Source organism: Syngnathus typhle, linkage group LG6 (genome assembly GCF_033458585.1).
Source record: "Syngnathus typhle isolate RoL2023-S1 ecotype Sweden linkage group LG6, RoL_Styp_1.0, whole genome shotgun sequence".
NCBI lineage: Eukaryota > Metazoa > Chordata > Actinopteri > Syngnathiformes > Syngnathidae > Syngnathus > Syngnathus typhle.
In genome coordinates, this window is record NC_083743.1 from 5771597 (window position 1) to 5788069 (window position 16473).

Consider the following 16473-nt stretch of genomic DNA (forward strand, 5'->3'; position numbering starts at 1 on the left):
TTCAAGATCATCCTGATTGTAAAATACTCTTTCCTCCTGCTTTTTACGCCTACAGAAAGCTTTTTTCAACATGTTTAAAAGCAACCGACATCAGAATATTCCGCAACATTAGGGGAGCCAAGGAGCAAAAAGGTCCTATACCTCCTTACAACAACATCACGCCCACGTAGCCCCAGAACTGAACCTGCGCTATCTTCAATAGGCAAGGTTCTTGTTACAGCAGCCCGTGAACAAGTGCACGCATCATCACTAATCTACAAACCCGCTTCTGTGGCTCTATCAAATGAGCTTCATCTCTTCCTCCCTCCCTCCTTTTCCCTTTCATGTCTCGGCCTCCATGTTGGGAATGTTAATGCGAGCATCCCTTTGCTCTTCCTCGCTCGCTAGCACGCACATTCCCTTCCAATGTGTCAGCAGAAAGTCTCCACGCTCAGGTCACACTTAATTTTCTCCGGCCAGTTAAAACCCGACAGCCCGGCTCGCTCGTGTTCTGCACAGATACATTTCAATTGTAAGCTTTTGAGGGGGGCTTAGTGAGGAGAAGGGGGGGGAGGTTATGGAAGACCCCCTCCTCCCCTAGTCCATCTTTTCTCTGGCTAAGCTGCCATGTCATCGCACGGCGGAGTGCATTCATACAAGCTCAGGACATTTGTATTTGCTGTCGGAAGTGCAGCTCAGTAATGCTAGCGTTTGTCACGTCAGGCGTGTATTACTACTCCTTTTGCTGAGGCGTGCATTTCTCCTCTCCCTTGGGGGGGTTGACTGAGCAAAGTATGGCCTCCGCCGGTCTGGACCGCACCGGTCTTGTAATATTCATCAGACCGCCAACACGTGACACACAACTCAGATACTTGCTCGTCAAAGTTATGAGTGCCAAAGGATGAATTCACTCCGCCGTTATGATCCCTACAACCTTTTATTTTTTCAACGCGAGGCACGGGTGTACTATTTTGACTCCACCTGCTGATGAACCCAAAGTGGCCCATTTGCCGCTAATAAACAACGGCGCTCACCCGTCGCGACGTAACGACACATCGGTGACAATAGCGCAACGCAATTAGCAGCTAGCGACAATCAAATATTTACAAGGCCCCGTGGGCTTTGTTGTTTTAACGACCGCTTCCATTCCTCGCCGTGAAACTGGAGATAGTTGGCCTGGTTACGCCGCGAAGATTCTATTACATTTGAGAACATGAACGGTCCCGACATGAAGGTGACACTCGCAAGCTATTTTTCAAAATAACAGAGCCACCAATCAGCACCTCACGCTTGATTAGGAAGGGCAAAAAATATCAACATCAGCCATTAACAATTTGGCATCTTCTCCTTCATGGATGACACTTACTCACATTTTTTTTACACCTTGACATCAATCACTCAAAACCCAATTAATATGAATTATCATTAGAGTGCGCCGAGCCTTATCATGATTGGATTTTGGACTGCGAGAAAAATGACAGTAATAAAATCTTTTTGTTACACCAGAGGAAACAAATTCATTTACATTAACGGTGCTGTCGATGTGACAGATTAAATATGAACACATAAAATGATATATATCATGACATATTATGAGTGGAACGTGGTCCATATTATCCATAAATATTGTCAAAGACGATAAATGAGGCGACACACTGGTCACTTGATTAGGTACGCCTGTACAATCCGATGCTCAATATTCATGTGAAGCGTCTCGCTACTTGCATTCAAATAAAATTCAGCCCAAGCGTGCAAGCTTTGGAGAAGCTCTTCACTGAGCAATCAATACTTCTTTGTACCTTGTGCAGTATTAACGCGGCCCAAGAGCCGATGATGTCCGGTTCTTTAATGGAAAACACGAGCGGTAAAAGAAAACGAGGCCCGAGGCCTGAATTTCCTTCTCTCGTTTGATCGGAATGAAGACAAAGAGAAGAGGAAAACAAACAAAGGTGGTCTCCTGAGAGATAACCATCTCGACTTCATCATGACATGACCAGAAAAAGAAACAAATACCCCAGGCAATTCTGATTGGTATGTTCATTTGGCTAATGTTGTAATTGTTCACTTTTGAATATATTAGTTTTAAATGGAATCTAATCTAAATGTTATGAAATCTACATTTTATTTCAAGATTAAGATGCAAGTTTTAGGATATGTTTCAGAGTAGGATTTAAAAAAAAAAAAAAAATTAAATGTGCCTTTTCCGACAATTAATTTCTTCTGGATTCTGATTGGCTAACGGTCCAAATTGATTCACCTTCACTTCGTAGCCTCCACATCTGCATTTCCACGTGGATAGAGATACCAACAGCTCATGAAGGGTACTTAATTAATAGCCATAACCTGACATCCCCGGGGGTACCAAAATGTAGCTTTTACGACCCGACAGCCTTCTTCCAGATCCCGAGACGTTAAAAACAAACACTAAAGCGACTGCGAGGCAGTTTGAACAGGCTGTGTGCTGCTTGACTGGAAGGTAAAACTCCTTTGACGTTGCGCTAATACGCACTCGACTGTGATTTATGGGATGCCGGCAAGCTACAAAAAAAAAGCACTCATGCTCACCAAATTTGGCAAGACAAAAACTTTTGAGCGGAGCTATAAGACAAAATAGAAGCGGTGTGGGTTGTTTTTATTTTTTACAACAGACTCTTCGCTGATGTGTCAGCAGAGCGCACAAGTGGAGCGGAATCCATTAAAGCAAGAACAAATACAATACCATCCGATACAATTGGCTGCTTTTATGCAATGAAGCACAACAAACAGACATAGATCACGACAGAGGAAACCAAAACCAACAACTCAGAGACAATTTACAACTAGCGTGTCGCTAAGCAGAAAGCGCCATTGTCGCTAACAGCTGTTAGCACCTGTCTTTTCGTGAGCAACATGACAAATATCCACTGTTAGATGGAACAATTCAGGTGAAGCGAGAAAGTCCATTGAGATTGAATATATGTGACTTTTTGTTTTACTGAATTAGCTGAGCATGATGATAGTCCTCAGACTTGGCGCTAACCTTTAAGTAAAAAGAAAAAATACACTTAAAGTAAATTTTGGCAAGGATACAGAATGGTCTATAGATACATGTGTATAAAGTTGTTTTTTGTTTTTTCGTGAGGATCTGATAATAACTACAAAGAAGCACTGAGCTAGCTTAGCTGAATAAATTGGCTAGCATAATGTTGTTCCTGCGATACACTAATTAGCTAACCTACATTTCACTTTTCTGAGTTTTCTGATTGCTAATACCTCCACCAGGCCCAAAAAGCTACACTAAAAGTCAAGTACCAAGGCTACAAATTAAGATCTTTTCAGGGCTAATGTACCCCGAAATGTAGTTTTTCTGGCCCCCGCCCGTTAGGGCGCGAGAGCGGCTCCAAGAGACGCTACGCTCATAAAGTGCGGCTGTGGTGTTTGCAATGGCAGCGCTCCGCTAGCTCTCCGGCGCCATAGCGACGCCGCTCATGTCACGCTGATAAAAATGCAGGCATATGTGCACATTCATCTTTGCAGAGAATGGAGAGGAATTATTTTTTTGGTCTTTAGACAGATGCTGATTCCTGGCTCTTTGTTGGATTTGTGAAAAACATGAAGCCACAAAGTACAATTTGAAGGCGATTACAGTCATTTCGATGAATGATTTGACTTTTTTGGGGGGTCTCCATATCCCTGAAAACTCACCAATTTTTGTGCATGTGTGCTTTTTATGTCAGGGTTTCTCAAACTTCTGGGATCCAGGGGAAAATTATTTCCAAGGACCCATTATAAATCTAACACAAATTTAAAATAGCTATCATGTGTAAGTCTAAAGATGTAAAAAAATAAAATATAAAAAAAAACAACGCTATTTATATTTTGAGTTTGATTTTTTTTTTTCATTTTTCATGAAAGGAAAAAAATATTGGATTAGAAATCAGAATGCTATGAGACATAATTTAAAAAAAATAAAAATATAATCGAATACAGTGTTATGAAATTAAAGCGTAAATGAGACAATCATATTTCAAAATTGAATCAGTATATTTTGTTAAGGCCACAAAAAGGTCACGTGAGTCCTTTATACTGTATTTGAAAGACCGTATTGAGTTTGCTCGTACATGTGTCGGAATGTACGTATATGATGCATATCTTTTTTTCCCAAGAGTGGGTGGGGGTGGGGGGAATTGTGTATGTGGGGGGGAATTGTGTGCGTATGGGGGGGTGACTAACAAAAACCACATCTGCCCTGTGATGTACGTCCGAATTGCTTTTTAAGTTGAAAGGAGGTAGCGACACAGATCTGTCGAAGACCACATAACACAAAACAGGGGTGACGATTGGGATTCTGCATGCATACCAGCCGGCCTGCCGCCCAGCTGAGCCCCCCCGTCCCGCTCGCTCGCCTCCTGATAAGACGTTCAAAGGCGCTGCTGCGTCGAGCCGCTCAAGCTGCTGACTTCCAGCGCTAAATACCGCCGGAGAATCTCAAGACTCGGCTGCGGTCGCGCGGAAAACGATCTGTGGTGGGAAAACTGTGATGGGAGAGAGTAGATAGGGAAGGTAGTAGTAGGTTGTTAAAGCTTCCCAAGAAATATAAAGTTGTGCAAGTCTTTGGGAATATAAAACAAGAGCAGAGCAGCATTACTGTCAAAACACTGACTTGGCTTTGTAATGGAGAAATTGGACGGAGCAAAAATTTGTGAGCCACATGCTGCTTCACCGAGACACCAATGACGACTGGTCTGCGGCCGCATGGTCAGCAACCAAAATATGAAAACGCCTTTCGATTCTTCTATATTGGCTTTCATGTTAAACTTTCATGTTGACAGAACGGTGCTAGCTAGCTAGCAACTCGCTAATTGCGCCCAACAAGACTAAGTGCATTTGAAGGCTATGCAAAGGGTATTTAAGTGGAGCTTTGCAATATTCAGGTTTTTCATCATGAATTTTCTTTTGTTGCATGAGAAAAGCCTACACAGGTCAACAGAATCTTCCATTGTGCTAGCGAGACAAAAGCCAAATGGAATTTGCCTTCTCTTGACTCTGTTTATTACTTGGAGAGATCAGTCGGTTGCGGTGAAGAAAATACAGGACGGCAAATTAAGGGTGAAAAACATACTATTATGACCCTGTAAAAATATCCTTCATTATTCCGCGGCAGCCTTGGAATAATACGCACACGCAGGCCAACAAAGAAGCCAATGGAAACACACGCTAACCTCGACTCTGCCTCCGCTTGTCCACCAAAAGTAAAATCCAACACAGGCATGATTGTTTGATTCTAATTTGATTTCCGCCATGTTTACTACGGCATCAGTCCGGCTGCATATGGCGACGTCAACAGGTTCATTGTTGAAGTTTTTATTACGCAGATGACCCCCAAGTTGTTTGCCCCTTAGCCGCTACTCGCATTTGCTTGCCAAAACGAAACTTGCGTTCTGGAAGTTTGCCCCATTCCAAAATGGTCTCCATTTTGGCAGGCAAAACGATAACACTGTTTGCTCCGTTGAATATTTGAAACACGAGAGCGGCTGGGGAGATGACACACACACACACATGCACACACACACACACACACTCAAAACAATGGTCGCTTATTCTGAAATCCCAATAATGGACTCGACCTTTACTCCAATTGTATCTCCCACTGAACATCTTAAAGTTGATTCATCCAACTACATAAAGTCTTAACAGAATGAGAACCACCTAGAGTTTTAAAGTAGACTGTAATGATTGATTTAAAATAGTACAGACATGCAAATAATTTTAAAATATGCAGAGAGGGCAGGAAGAGCAATAAATTAGAATAAACTAATTGTGTTGTTTTTTTTCCCCCCTGTACGAACAAAGTTAACGGTTCATGTCACATTGCATTTCAATAATGTAAAATGAAATTGCACTGCAAAATAAAGACCAAAACTGAGTTGTATAACGCGACCAAAAAAAAATAAAATGAAAATGAAAGGAATGCAAACCCGCAGCCTTTGAGTAAAGTTGGGGCGGTTCCTGCAATCCCCTTTTTTTTTTTAATCATTACGTGTGTTTTCATTTCACGGTCGGCATGAATTTTTCCGTTAAACTGATTTCCCTTATATTTATAAAAGCGAGCATCTGGTTTGGGACTCGGGATAGATGTTCGCAATCCCCTTTAAAATGTTTCGATGTCTAGCTCCAGTGCTTGCGAACAAAAGAGCCCGCTTAGCTGCCATGGGCCGTGCCCAGCGCCACATGGGAACACTTTGCAGGACGGTTTAGCGACGTGTCCCCAAAGTGCTTCTGTGATTTCTGCGTGATTAGCCGTCACGGGCCATCCTTCACTTATCACGAGTGACGCCGGGCCGTGTTTAATCAATAGCGGCTCGTGTAGGGCACGTATTAGGATGCGGATGACTAACAGGCCACTCTTTGCTTTGCTTGTAGGCTTCACTTCATTGAGCTTTTCCATATGTCGAAGTGCTCATTATGGAAAGGCTGAAGAGCATTTGCACATTTGCATTTTTTTTTTTTATTATTATTCCGCCATCTTTTGTCCTTCCAAAACATCCCCAGACATTTGTATATTCATTTTTTTTAAAAATATATTTACTTCCTCCTTTCATATTTTGCAACATCAAAATAATCAGCTCATTTCATGTTTTAATGAAAGTATAACATGAAAGTCAATCTAGAAGAATCGAAAGGGATTATCATATTTTGGTCGCTGTCCATGCGGCTGCAGACCAGTCGTCATTGGTGTCTTGGTGAAGCAGCATGTGGCTCACATTTCAGATTTTTATTTGTTTGTTTTACTACCGGACAGCCTACAATACTCATCGCGTATATCCAATTGAACCACGAAGCGCGACAACCAGAGGCCGTGACTCACCTCGAAGCATCACAATCGGCAATTTACTGCAATTTGTAAACCAATCAAAATTTTACAGCCAGTTCGCCCGACAGGTGCGAAGCTTTATTCGTGCCACTGACAGCTCCTATTTCATTAACTTGTCTCAAGTGTGAAATAGGACGTCTGATTTCGCCTTGTGTCTGTGCGTCGTTGCGTAAGGCTGACGATTGCGGTGCACTCCCAAATAACCCATACTTAACGAAACTTCAACGACTTTCACGTTACCGTAAATATGATATTGCAAATTGCGTCGAATGTGACACGTAATGACAGTGTTTGAAGAGCTTGTGTTGATGCGGGTCACATGGGGAATAAACACTTGTTATGAAAGCGTTTTTCTCCGAGACCGAGTTGCGCTCCAAATAAATCCTGAACTGTATGTATTTTTCATAAGTAAACACCGTTTACCAATTTGTAATTTTATGGCTTTATTATGGCTGCGGTGCACCATTTACATTTTTTTCCCCCCATAATGCCGCTGGGTCTGCGGATGTGGAAGGCGATACCTTGCGGCATTATGGGAAACAATCCTGAGCATAACGAAACACATAAAAGATAATAAATAATTATTAATAGGCAAAACAGCAACTGAATATTCTTCTTCTTCCAAATATTAATGGATTCTCTGGCCAATCCAATTACCCTTTATAAAGATGTCCTAACTATCTCAAACAAAGACCATTAAAATCTCACCTGTGTGCACGGGGGGGTATGCAAGTGTGCTTTAATTAAAGTTTTTTGTTTTTTTTTTTAGTAGGAAGAAAGAGGTGGTAGGCAGAGTTTAATTTAGCAGCGTCAGAATGAAAAATGGTCTTGTTTTGGTGTCTTCATTTCTGTCGCTTTTTCTTTATCTCCAGTGCAGTCGAGGGCAGCTCGCGGGCTATCGCCAAATGACCCACACAATTCATTTATTCTTCACTCCGATTGGACCTCGGGAGAGAGGAGGTCGGCTCATGCAGGTATTTGAAAAGGAAAAGGAGGCAATGGATTGAGATTAGAATTTTTTTTTTTTAACTTTATTTTTAGAATTTTTGTCTGCCCGTTCTTTAGCGTTTGGTTTCACCCAAAAATCTGGTTACATATTTTGTCAAAAAAATAAATACATTTACATTTATGCTTTACATTTTTTGGTTTGTATGGCGTGTCAATCTTCTCAGAATGTTTGTTGTTTTGTCTTCAGCGTGGCTCTAAAGGATTGTGAAAAGGATGTTTACAAAGTAAAATCGAAGCAGCTGAATGCAGAACAAGGTTGATCTGCAAAAAAAGTGTCACCGCTCAGGTCCAAAGTGATTGAATTGAAAGTCTTGGAAACTTTTTTTTCCAAAGCAAATTATAAAACGATTTTGACCCAAGGCCATACTCTACATCGCACATGCCCTCTCGCAGGGTGATTTGTACTCAGAGACGGACTAACAAATAGCCTTTGATAAAAAAAACATTTGCGAGAAGGCCGTCGCGTGGCGCACCGGTGCTTTTGTCAAGTTCACTATAGAATATCAGTCTATTGAACTATCTTCATGAGCTTGAAAATTTTAAGCAGCATTTCCACAAAATTAATCATACTCATTTCACAAGCACTACTGGAACAAAGCCATGTTGAATGAGCAAAACCTCAAGGTGACTCCACCAATGATTAGCTCGTCAAATAAAATATAAACCTCAGCTCTCGAGGGACGCTTATTTAATTTGAGATTCTCTGGATTTGAAACAGGAAAAAAGCTGAATCGAATGTACTTTATTTTATCTCGTCGCTGCTGTAGTCCTGGTTTTTTCGCCTACAGAAAGTCACGGCAGTGGTAGATTCATTATATAAAGTACATCTTGGAACAAGATCACTTTTGTATTTAAGTGTACTACAAACATGACTTGTTTACCTTAAACACAGAGATATATCAGCACTATTCTTTTTCTCTCAAGATTTCATTATTAGCGCTCCAGAGAGGACAGCAGACCAAAGCAAATGAGCCAAGGTAGGAGACGCCCCCCCCCCCGCTACCCCTCCTGAGAAATCACACTGGGTGAACTAACAAGCAACCGCCTCTCATCGCACTCATGTGACAAGAAAGGCGGAAAAAAAGAAGAAGACAGAGTTGATGTCCTGTTAAATATGATGCGGGGACTGAAAATGAGAAATATGCTCCTTGTAATCCATTTTTTAAATTGCAGCCAGTTGTTCAGCTCATGAATATAAAAGACATCTTTTCCCACTGCGTAATTACACCAGGGCTTGGCCAGCGCCGCTAACAGTGCTTCTTTCACTTTGTGCCTCATGAGAAACATTTGGATAATCAAATCCTCACGTTGTTCGTTTGTTGTGCGCCTGTGTGTGTGCGCGCGAAACACTTTTAAGAGTGTCAGAACGGTCGCCACGGAGACAGGCCTCTCAATGATGATCCTTGCGCTCCCCCTTCGAACAAACCTCAGCTCTCAACATCTGCTTTCATTTTTCTGGCTTTGTATGACAAAGAGCAACCAAAAAAAAAAAATTCCAAACTGTGGTCACACCAGCCCCCTCTTCTGGCCTCGGAATCGTGAGCGCTTTGCCAGGCGGTCAGGCCCAGCGAGATTTAGAGGTGGGGGGGAAAAAACGGTGGAAACCCGATCTGGAGAGGCGCTGTTAAAGCTTCCCATAAAGAGCCGGGAGCGTGGCCAGCGAAGACTAAAAACAACAGACTCATTTTAGGGCTGCGTTGGAAGAGTGAGAGAGAGAGAAAATGTTCAACAAAGTTTTCATCTCAATAAGAGCAGAGCAGATGGAAATGGAGTGCATCGCCTTTTGCTTCAAAGCAAGCTCTTGAAGTCTCGATTTGGTGGGCTCCCATCATTTTGATAATTCCAAATGTTTGCCATCATAGAACGTTCAGTAGCTGGACATGGCGAGGTGAGTTTGTGTAACATCATTTAGGGCGAATCCATTGTCAGGGATAGAAATAATGAGCTAAAAAAAAACAGGATGAAATGAAAACCAAGATAAAATAGGAACATAAAAGCAGGACAAATTAAAAGATACACCTGGAAAAACACAGATTATAGAGATAAAATAAAAAAGCAAAACAGATCAATTCATTGAGGCATATGCGAGCCGGAGAATCCACAGCTAGCATGGGATGCTAACATAGCAAATCACAGGCACCTACCAAAATAAAACCAGGATGCCAACACATGACACCAGTCACCAGCGGTCCAACTTTACGTGGGCACTGAAAGTAGGGGGTAGCGACGTAGCGACACATGTGATCGATTAAGCGGTCTTAGATTTAAAGTTCCACCAGCGGGGCCGACCCGAGCGCTATCCGTCCTGGATAATTGCATCCTGAGAAGAGATTGCTTTCAGGGATGGCGTAATTGAGTGGCACGTGAGCCTAACCATTTCTTTCCCTTTCTGAGTCCCTCGAGGCCATCGGGAAGAAGTGGACTCTTTATCTCCACACTTTCCAGAAGAGACGCGGCACCTTTAATCAAAGTAAAGCACGAGGCGATGGCAACTAATGGGAACGATTGGGAACCCAGCGTCGTCTTTGGAGTCGCGACGACGACGTTTCAATTTCGGCCTGTTCAATGTTGTCATTCCGCGAAGAAGCTAGCTAATTAGTTTATTCGTCAGTCGAGCCGAAAGCAACTCATCTTAATTAACGCCACGAGTTACTCGAGCCTCTTGTTTTTGAGAAATGATAGAAAATGAACATTGGTGTGAATGCTTCTTAATCAAGCAGAGCGTCTTCACTTACTCAAACTCGTCCCCACAAAACCGGACCTGAAAGTCCAATTTGGGTTAATCAACATCGTAAAAAAAAATACATGACCAAGTTATCGAGAAACTAACAGTGCTACTTCTGATTAAAAAGTACGAACAGATTAAGTCAAACCACTCTCAGAATATCCAAGGTAAAGTCTATTGTTTCCAAAAAGTAGCTCTGAGCATGCTAATCAGATAGCGTGTAGCTAACAGGCTATCTATATCTTCAGTCAGTGCTGGCTGTGAGGCGATACGAAGAGACGGTCGGTCGCAAATGTATGACAGCAGTCAAAAAAATATCAAAAAGTTGTTCCGAGAGTCTTATCAGGCTAGTGTGAAGATAACTTGCGATAGATGTCTTTACTCGGTGCTCCATCTTGTCGAATGTCACAGATTGAGATACAAATGCCTGACAGCAGTCACAGAAAGCTCAAATTGAAGGCCTTTGTTCACAAAGATCTGCTTTGAGAGTCCTATCAGGTTTGTGCAAAGTTAACTTGTGATATACTTCACGTATGATACTGGCCCCAGAAGTTTAAAACCAAAATCTTTGGTTGACAAAAAGCTGTGAATGGGCCACGGTCTGTGGAGTGCTACGGTTCATGTTTGAAATGGAAGCTGTCATTGTGCCACGAGACGCACCACTTAGTTTGCTTGTCAGTCGAGGCAACAAAAAAACTTATCTAAATTAACGCAAAGAGCCACTTGTCTCGAGAGTATCTTGATTTTGAAGAATATGTGGCAATGAAAACTGAAAGTTGGACGAATGGCTTTTTAATGACGCAAATGTCAAGCTGCACTTGGAAGTGGAAATGGTCCGATATTCTCTTCCAGGGCAATAAATAGCGCTAATTTTAATCCATGGCTGACTTGTACGGCACTGAAATAATTTTGTTTTTGTGGGATTCAAAGAACTCATTTTGAGGTAATATTTTGAATTCTCAAATAAGCTTCTTTGTGCTTTGTTAGTCTATAGAATTTCACACAGTACAACTGTATTGCATTATACTGAGAGCTGTCTCTAATATTTTGGTTCGCCGACTTCACAATATCAGAAACAGATCTCGGGTTTGATCCTCCACTGCTGACTACAACCACCCAGAGCACGACTGGATGTCTTCCAACCTTCAGTCAAAAGCTTGCCGGCTAATAGATGACGCTAGCGCAAAGGCATTAATAGCAAATTGCAATTGTTTTTGTGTCGTGTTTTATTAGCAGACAGTGTCCCAATCGGAGACCATTTTGAGGCCGGCTGATATAACTTATGAATGGCTTCCGTTTTTAGTTTGCATCAGAGGGTCGGATGACGGTCACTAAGCCTGTGAAGCGACTCCTCCATTTCGCCTCATCCGATTATATTTTATTGCGGTTCCAAAAAGAAACCGCTGCTCATTTGCGATAGGATCTGAATCAAAGTAAATTAATAACACGGCTTCCATTTTCCGCTGCTTCTGCCGTCAGCAGTCATTAGACATCTGCAGGAAGCGTGTCGTCATGCAACTGACACAACGGAGCTACTGGAGGGGTGGTCATGTAAGGCGGGGGGGGGGCTTTGGAAGAGTATGTTGAGTCAGCAGAAAACTGCTGAGCTGTTCTCCAGAGTGGTGGTGACACAGGTGGTTGCCATTACTACACACGGGGAACTGGCTAATGGTCAAATGCGCTAAATCAACACAAATTGAAACATATATTTATCATATATTTATGTTCCTCCGAAAGAACAGCACCTTTCCATCCCTGCCAAATAGCTAGCGCTACCGCCGCCACGTGACTTCTTCGCTAGTCTCATTTGAGCTTTTCCAAACAAAGTCAGCGTCTGCACATGCTCCATTAACCGAGGCCGCTGTTGAGAAACTAGCTTTGACACCCGCATTCAGCCAAATTGTTTTTGTGCAGCTAAAATATTATTGATTCCACGAGAAAAAACAGCAACAAAGTTTACACTTGCTTTTGCTCGTCCTTTTCTATCTGCAAACTTTGTTTGTCTTTCCGAGCCGCCAGCCGAGCGCCGACGGACGCCGGGGCGAACAAATGAAGACGTACAAACCGCTCCTTCCTCATTTACGCTTTCAACAAAACGAAAACAACAAGCTCATCGATCAGCATCAGCTGGCCGCTCGGGTGTTTTTGCTGCCGGTTCCGCTCCGACGGAACGCCGACCAATCAGTCAGCTCGGACCGCTCAGCGCTTCATTACAGTTGAGATCAAAACAGAGCACTTTGGAAGCCTGATGTGGTTAGCCGCTCTCATAAACAGTCCATCCATCCATTTTGTACTGCACTTATCCTCATTGGGATCAAGGGGGAGCTGCAGGCACTAGCAGAATGGACTGCTTGCCAGCCAATCACGACACGTACAGTAAAGGTGGGATCAGGTCACAAGGAGGTCGAAAATAAGGCCGGAAACCCGTCAACGGTTAATGCCTGTTGAAAGAAGGTACTTCACTATTGGCTCATTTGGATGGTTGCCCCGCCACCATTGCAGGCCTTCATTGCTGATCACAACCTGGTGGGTGGACAGAATGCATTTATTTGGGTATCTTTCGGGTTTCGTTTGCACTTGGTCTCGTCAACACCCGGCCTGGTTTCAACCAATCAGCTCCCTTAAGCCATTCGTGCCTTGTCCAGGTGCACTTCATTGTCGGCTTGCACTTCGCTATTATTTTTGTTGCGATTTCATTACCCAAGCTTTTTCCCAACTGCGGTGAGTCGATTTTGATAATTTGTCAAAAATCTGTGGAGAAAATGTAGTTAAACACTTTTCACTGGCACATCCAGTACAAGACTGACTCCTCATCCTTGTTCACTTGGATGCTGAGTTGAAGTGGTTTTATTCACATGCTGCTCGGCTTTAGTTGATTGTTTCGGGGAGGACAGCATGAGATTAAATTCTTCCCGCCGCTCGGAGCTGATTAAATCAGAAGAATTAGACTGTGTTCCATTGTTGGCGTTAAAAAAACACAGGCAGGAAAAAATCCTCAGTTTTGCCGTTTAGCTAGGATGGAAGGAGTGCATCGGGAGACACGGCGAGCACAAACGTCATTAGCCGCCGCGCAAGACGGCGACAAAGCGTGTGGCCTTTGCGTCTTTTTGCCGCCATGCTCGCGGCCTTCAGATTATAATGTACCCTGCCGTCGCTTCAATAGCATTGACGATTGAATAGAGGAAACGGTTTCCCGGGTGAGCACAATGGATCACCTGATTGATGGCCGCTCCCGGGAGGAGGCACCCCGAACAAAACAAGAGCCTGCGCTTCAATTCCCTCGCCGCCGATGAGTTTCGTCAGGCGTCAGGACGGACAAGAAAAGGAGCGCGCGTTCATTGTGGCTTGAAACGAGATGACAGAATGAGGCTAAGGCGGTCCGACATTCCCGCCAACGCCAAACTAAAAGACCTGATGAAAAAAGCTGTTTAATTAGGCGCTACAGCCAATCACATCCACGATGACAATTACTGCATACAACAGCCAGGTGGGCTTTATTTACGCAAATGCAGAGGGGAGGGGCTGAGTATTTGCAGATGGATGTTGCTAGTAAATTGTCATAACTATCGATTATCACCCAAGTAAAACTCCCAAAACAGTCAAATGTTGGAACTGTCGCTCGAGAACGAGATTTTGTCATCGCTGTCCACCATCACATAAGTAAACCTGAAAATCAAGATGGCCGTCCATCTAACTGTCCACCTGCAGCAAAGTCAATTAAAAGCAGAACGTAACAAGAGCAGGTTACATTCTCCTTCATTCATTAGCCCAAAGTGCGTCTTCCCCCGAGAAGTCAAGAGGGTTGACGCGTTTCCACATCAAGCAAGACCGTGCTCTTGAGCGCCATTGCACCTTGATTGCAAACGGCGTCGCCTACGTGAGCAGAGCCGGGTCACGACATGTCAACGTGTTGATGAACGCCGCTGAGTTGCACGCATATGATGGGCTCATTTGCTGCGTTGCGCACACTTTGTTGGTTCCCCGTTAGCACGGAGCCCCTGTGGCTTCACCGCTCACCTGGCAGTCGGACCACTTCTCATTATTTTTAAAGACGTATTGAATGGTTAGCATTTCTGTTGTGCTAACAAATAGAAGCGCGGTTCCTGCGCAGCAATTGTAAATTTTATCATCACCATCATTATTATTATTCTTAAGTTGTGAAAAAACAACAACAACATGACTACGACTCAGCGCGCACGTTAGCATGATAGCACTTTCCCTCCACTCTGTATGAATTCCCAAAAGATTTGATACAGAAGAAATGCCAAAGTGTATCTTTGTTCTTGCAGGTATATTCTTGTCTGGAGGCCGTCAGCCGGCGCACACACCTTCCACTTCAGACGAAACCTCCGACAATAACAACAACAAAGCCCGCAGATCACATTTCGCTTTCTAAACAAAAGTCGCTACCCGCTCGCACCCCTCGACTTAGCATTCTATGAGGGAAAACATGTTACAGTTCGAGAAGAATCTTATAGCCGGAGGTAGGGGGAAAAAAAGCACTTTCAATTCAACAGAAATATTTTTTCAGTCAAGTCACAAGTGCTTTGATTGAGCACAGAGGGAGGCTAAATGCTAAGCTAACCCTATCGAAGTCTGGCAGAATATTCAGCAGGTTATAAATAAAGATCAACAAGTCGCCGGGAAAAGCAATCAGCGAAGACGTTAAAGGTCGCCGACAAACAAAATAACTGCCTTTGCCTCGCATCGTCCTCAAGGAGGCATAAATAAACATCACTCTTGCACTGCTTTAAATTATGCTAATACCTTCCCAGTTTTGATTGCTCAAGGAATGCAGGGAAGAGAACAAAAAAAAGTCATAAAAAAAGACAAGTGCGGTACTTGACGAGTGGTGTGCTCAAAAAGGAGCAAAAGGCAGCTCTGGCGGCTGATTAAAAAGATGCTGAGGAGTTTTGGCCACAAAGTCACGACTAATATCACAACGGATTAAACGTGCTATGCATACCAGTTGTTACTCATGAAGGCCTTTTAGTGGCACCTAAGAGCTGCTTCAATGTTTTTCAATCCACTACGGTACATTTGTTTGGTACACGGTGTGTGTATGTGTGTGTATTGGAATAATACAGCTGGCTGCAGTGAATCAGCCGTGTTATTAGTTTGAGCATTTCGTCTATTAGTTTCATTCAAGACATGTGGAATGACGTCATCAAGCTTAATGAGAGTGAAATGCCAATCCAGAGCATAAAAATAACTAAGAATGAATATTAGTTCTCTATAAATATATTAAAAAGATGGTAACTATAGAATAAAATAAAACTTAATTTGTGTTTAAACCTTCAGCCGTGCCTATGATAAGCTCATAAAAAGGACACAAGCTAAAATAAAACATGAAAAAGGACACACAGAAAAATATCGTACATCCATTTACGTATACTGAATTAATAATTAAAATTGCCCACGTTTTATATCTTAATCCCATTCAAATTGGCGCGTGAAGCACGCCGACTACCGTCGCTATCGTTGCTTCCATCAATGCATTCGCGTTTGTCTGTGTGACTGTTAATCATGGAATAATCCTTTTTTTTATTTTACACAAATTAAACCGCAAATCAATATGCAATCAGAGACGTGGCAGCGTGTAATTAAAACGCAAACTGTGGACTGTTTGGGGAAATCCCCTCAAAGGCATCAACTGGAATTACGACACTCGTGTACACACATTGGAAATTATTTCCACATAAGTAGTGTATTTTTTATTTTTTCTTAGCATATATCGTCATATATTATATATCATATAATGTGTGTATACGTAAAGACACACTCAGCCGTTTAACTTTCATTTACGTGAGATAATTTGTCAAATCATGGCCGATCCATTCCAATTAAACATCAGCAGGGGTCAAAAGGGGCCAGGCGACGCTCTGCGACTAATCGATGCGCGTCACAC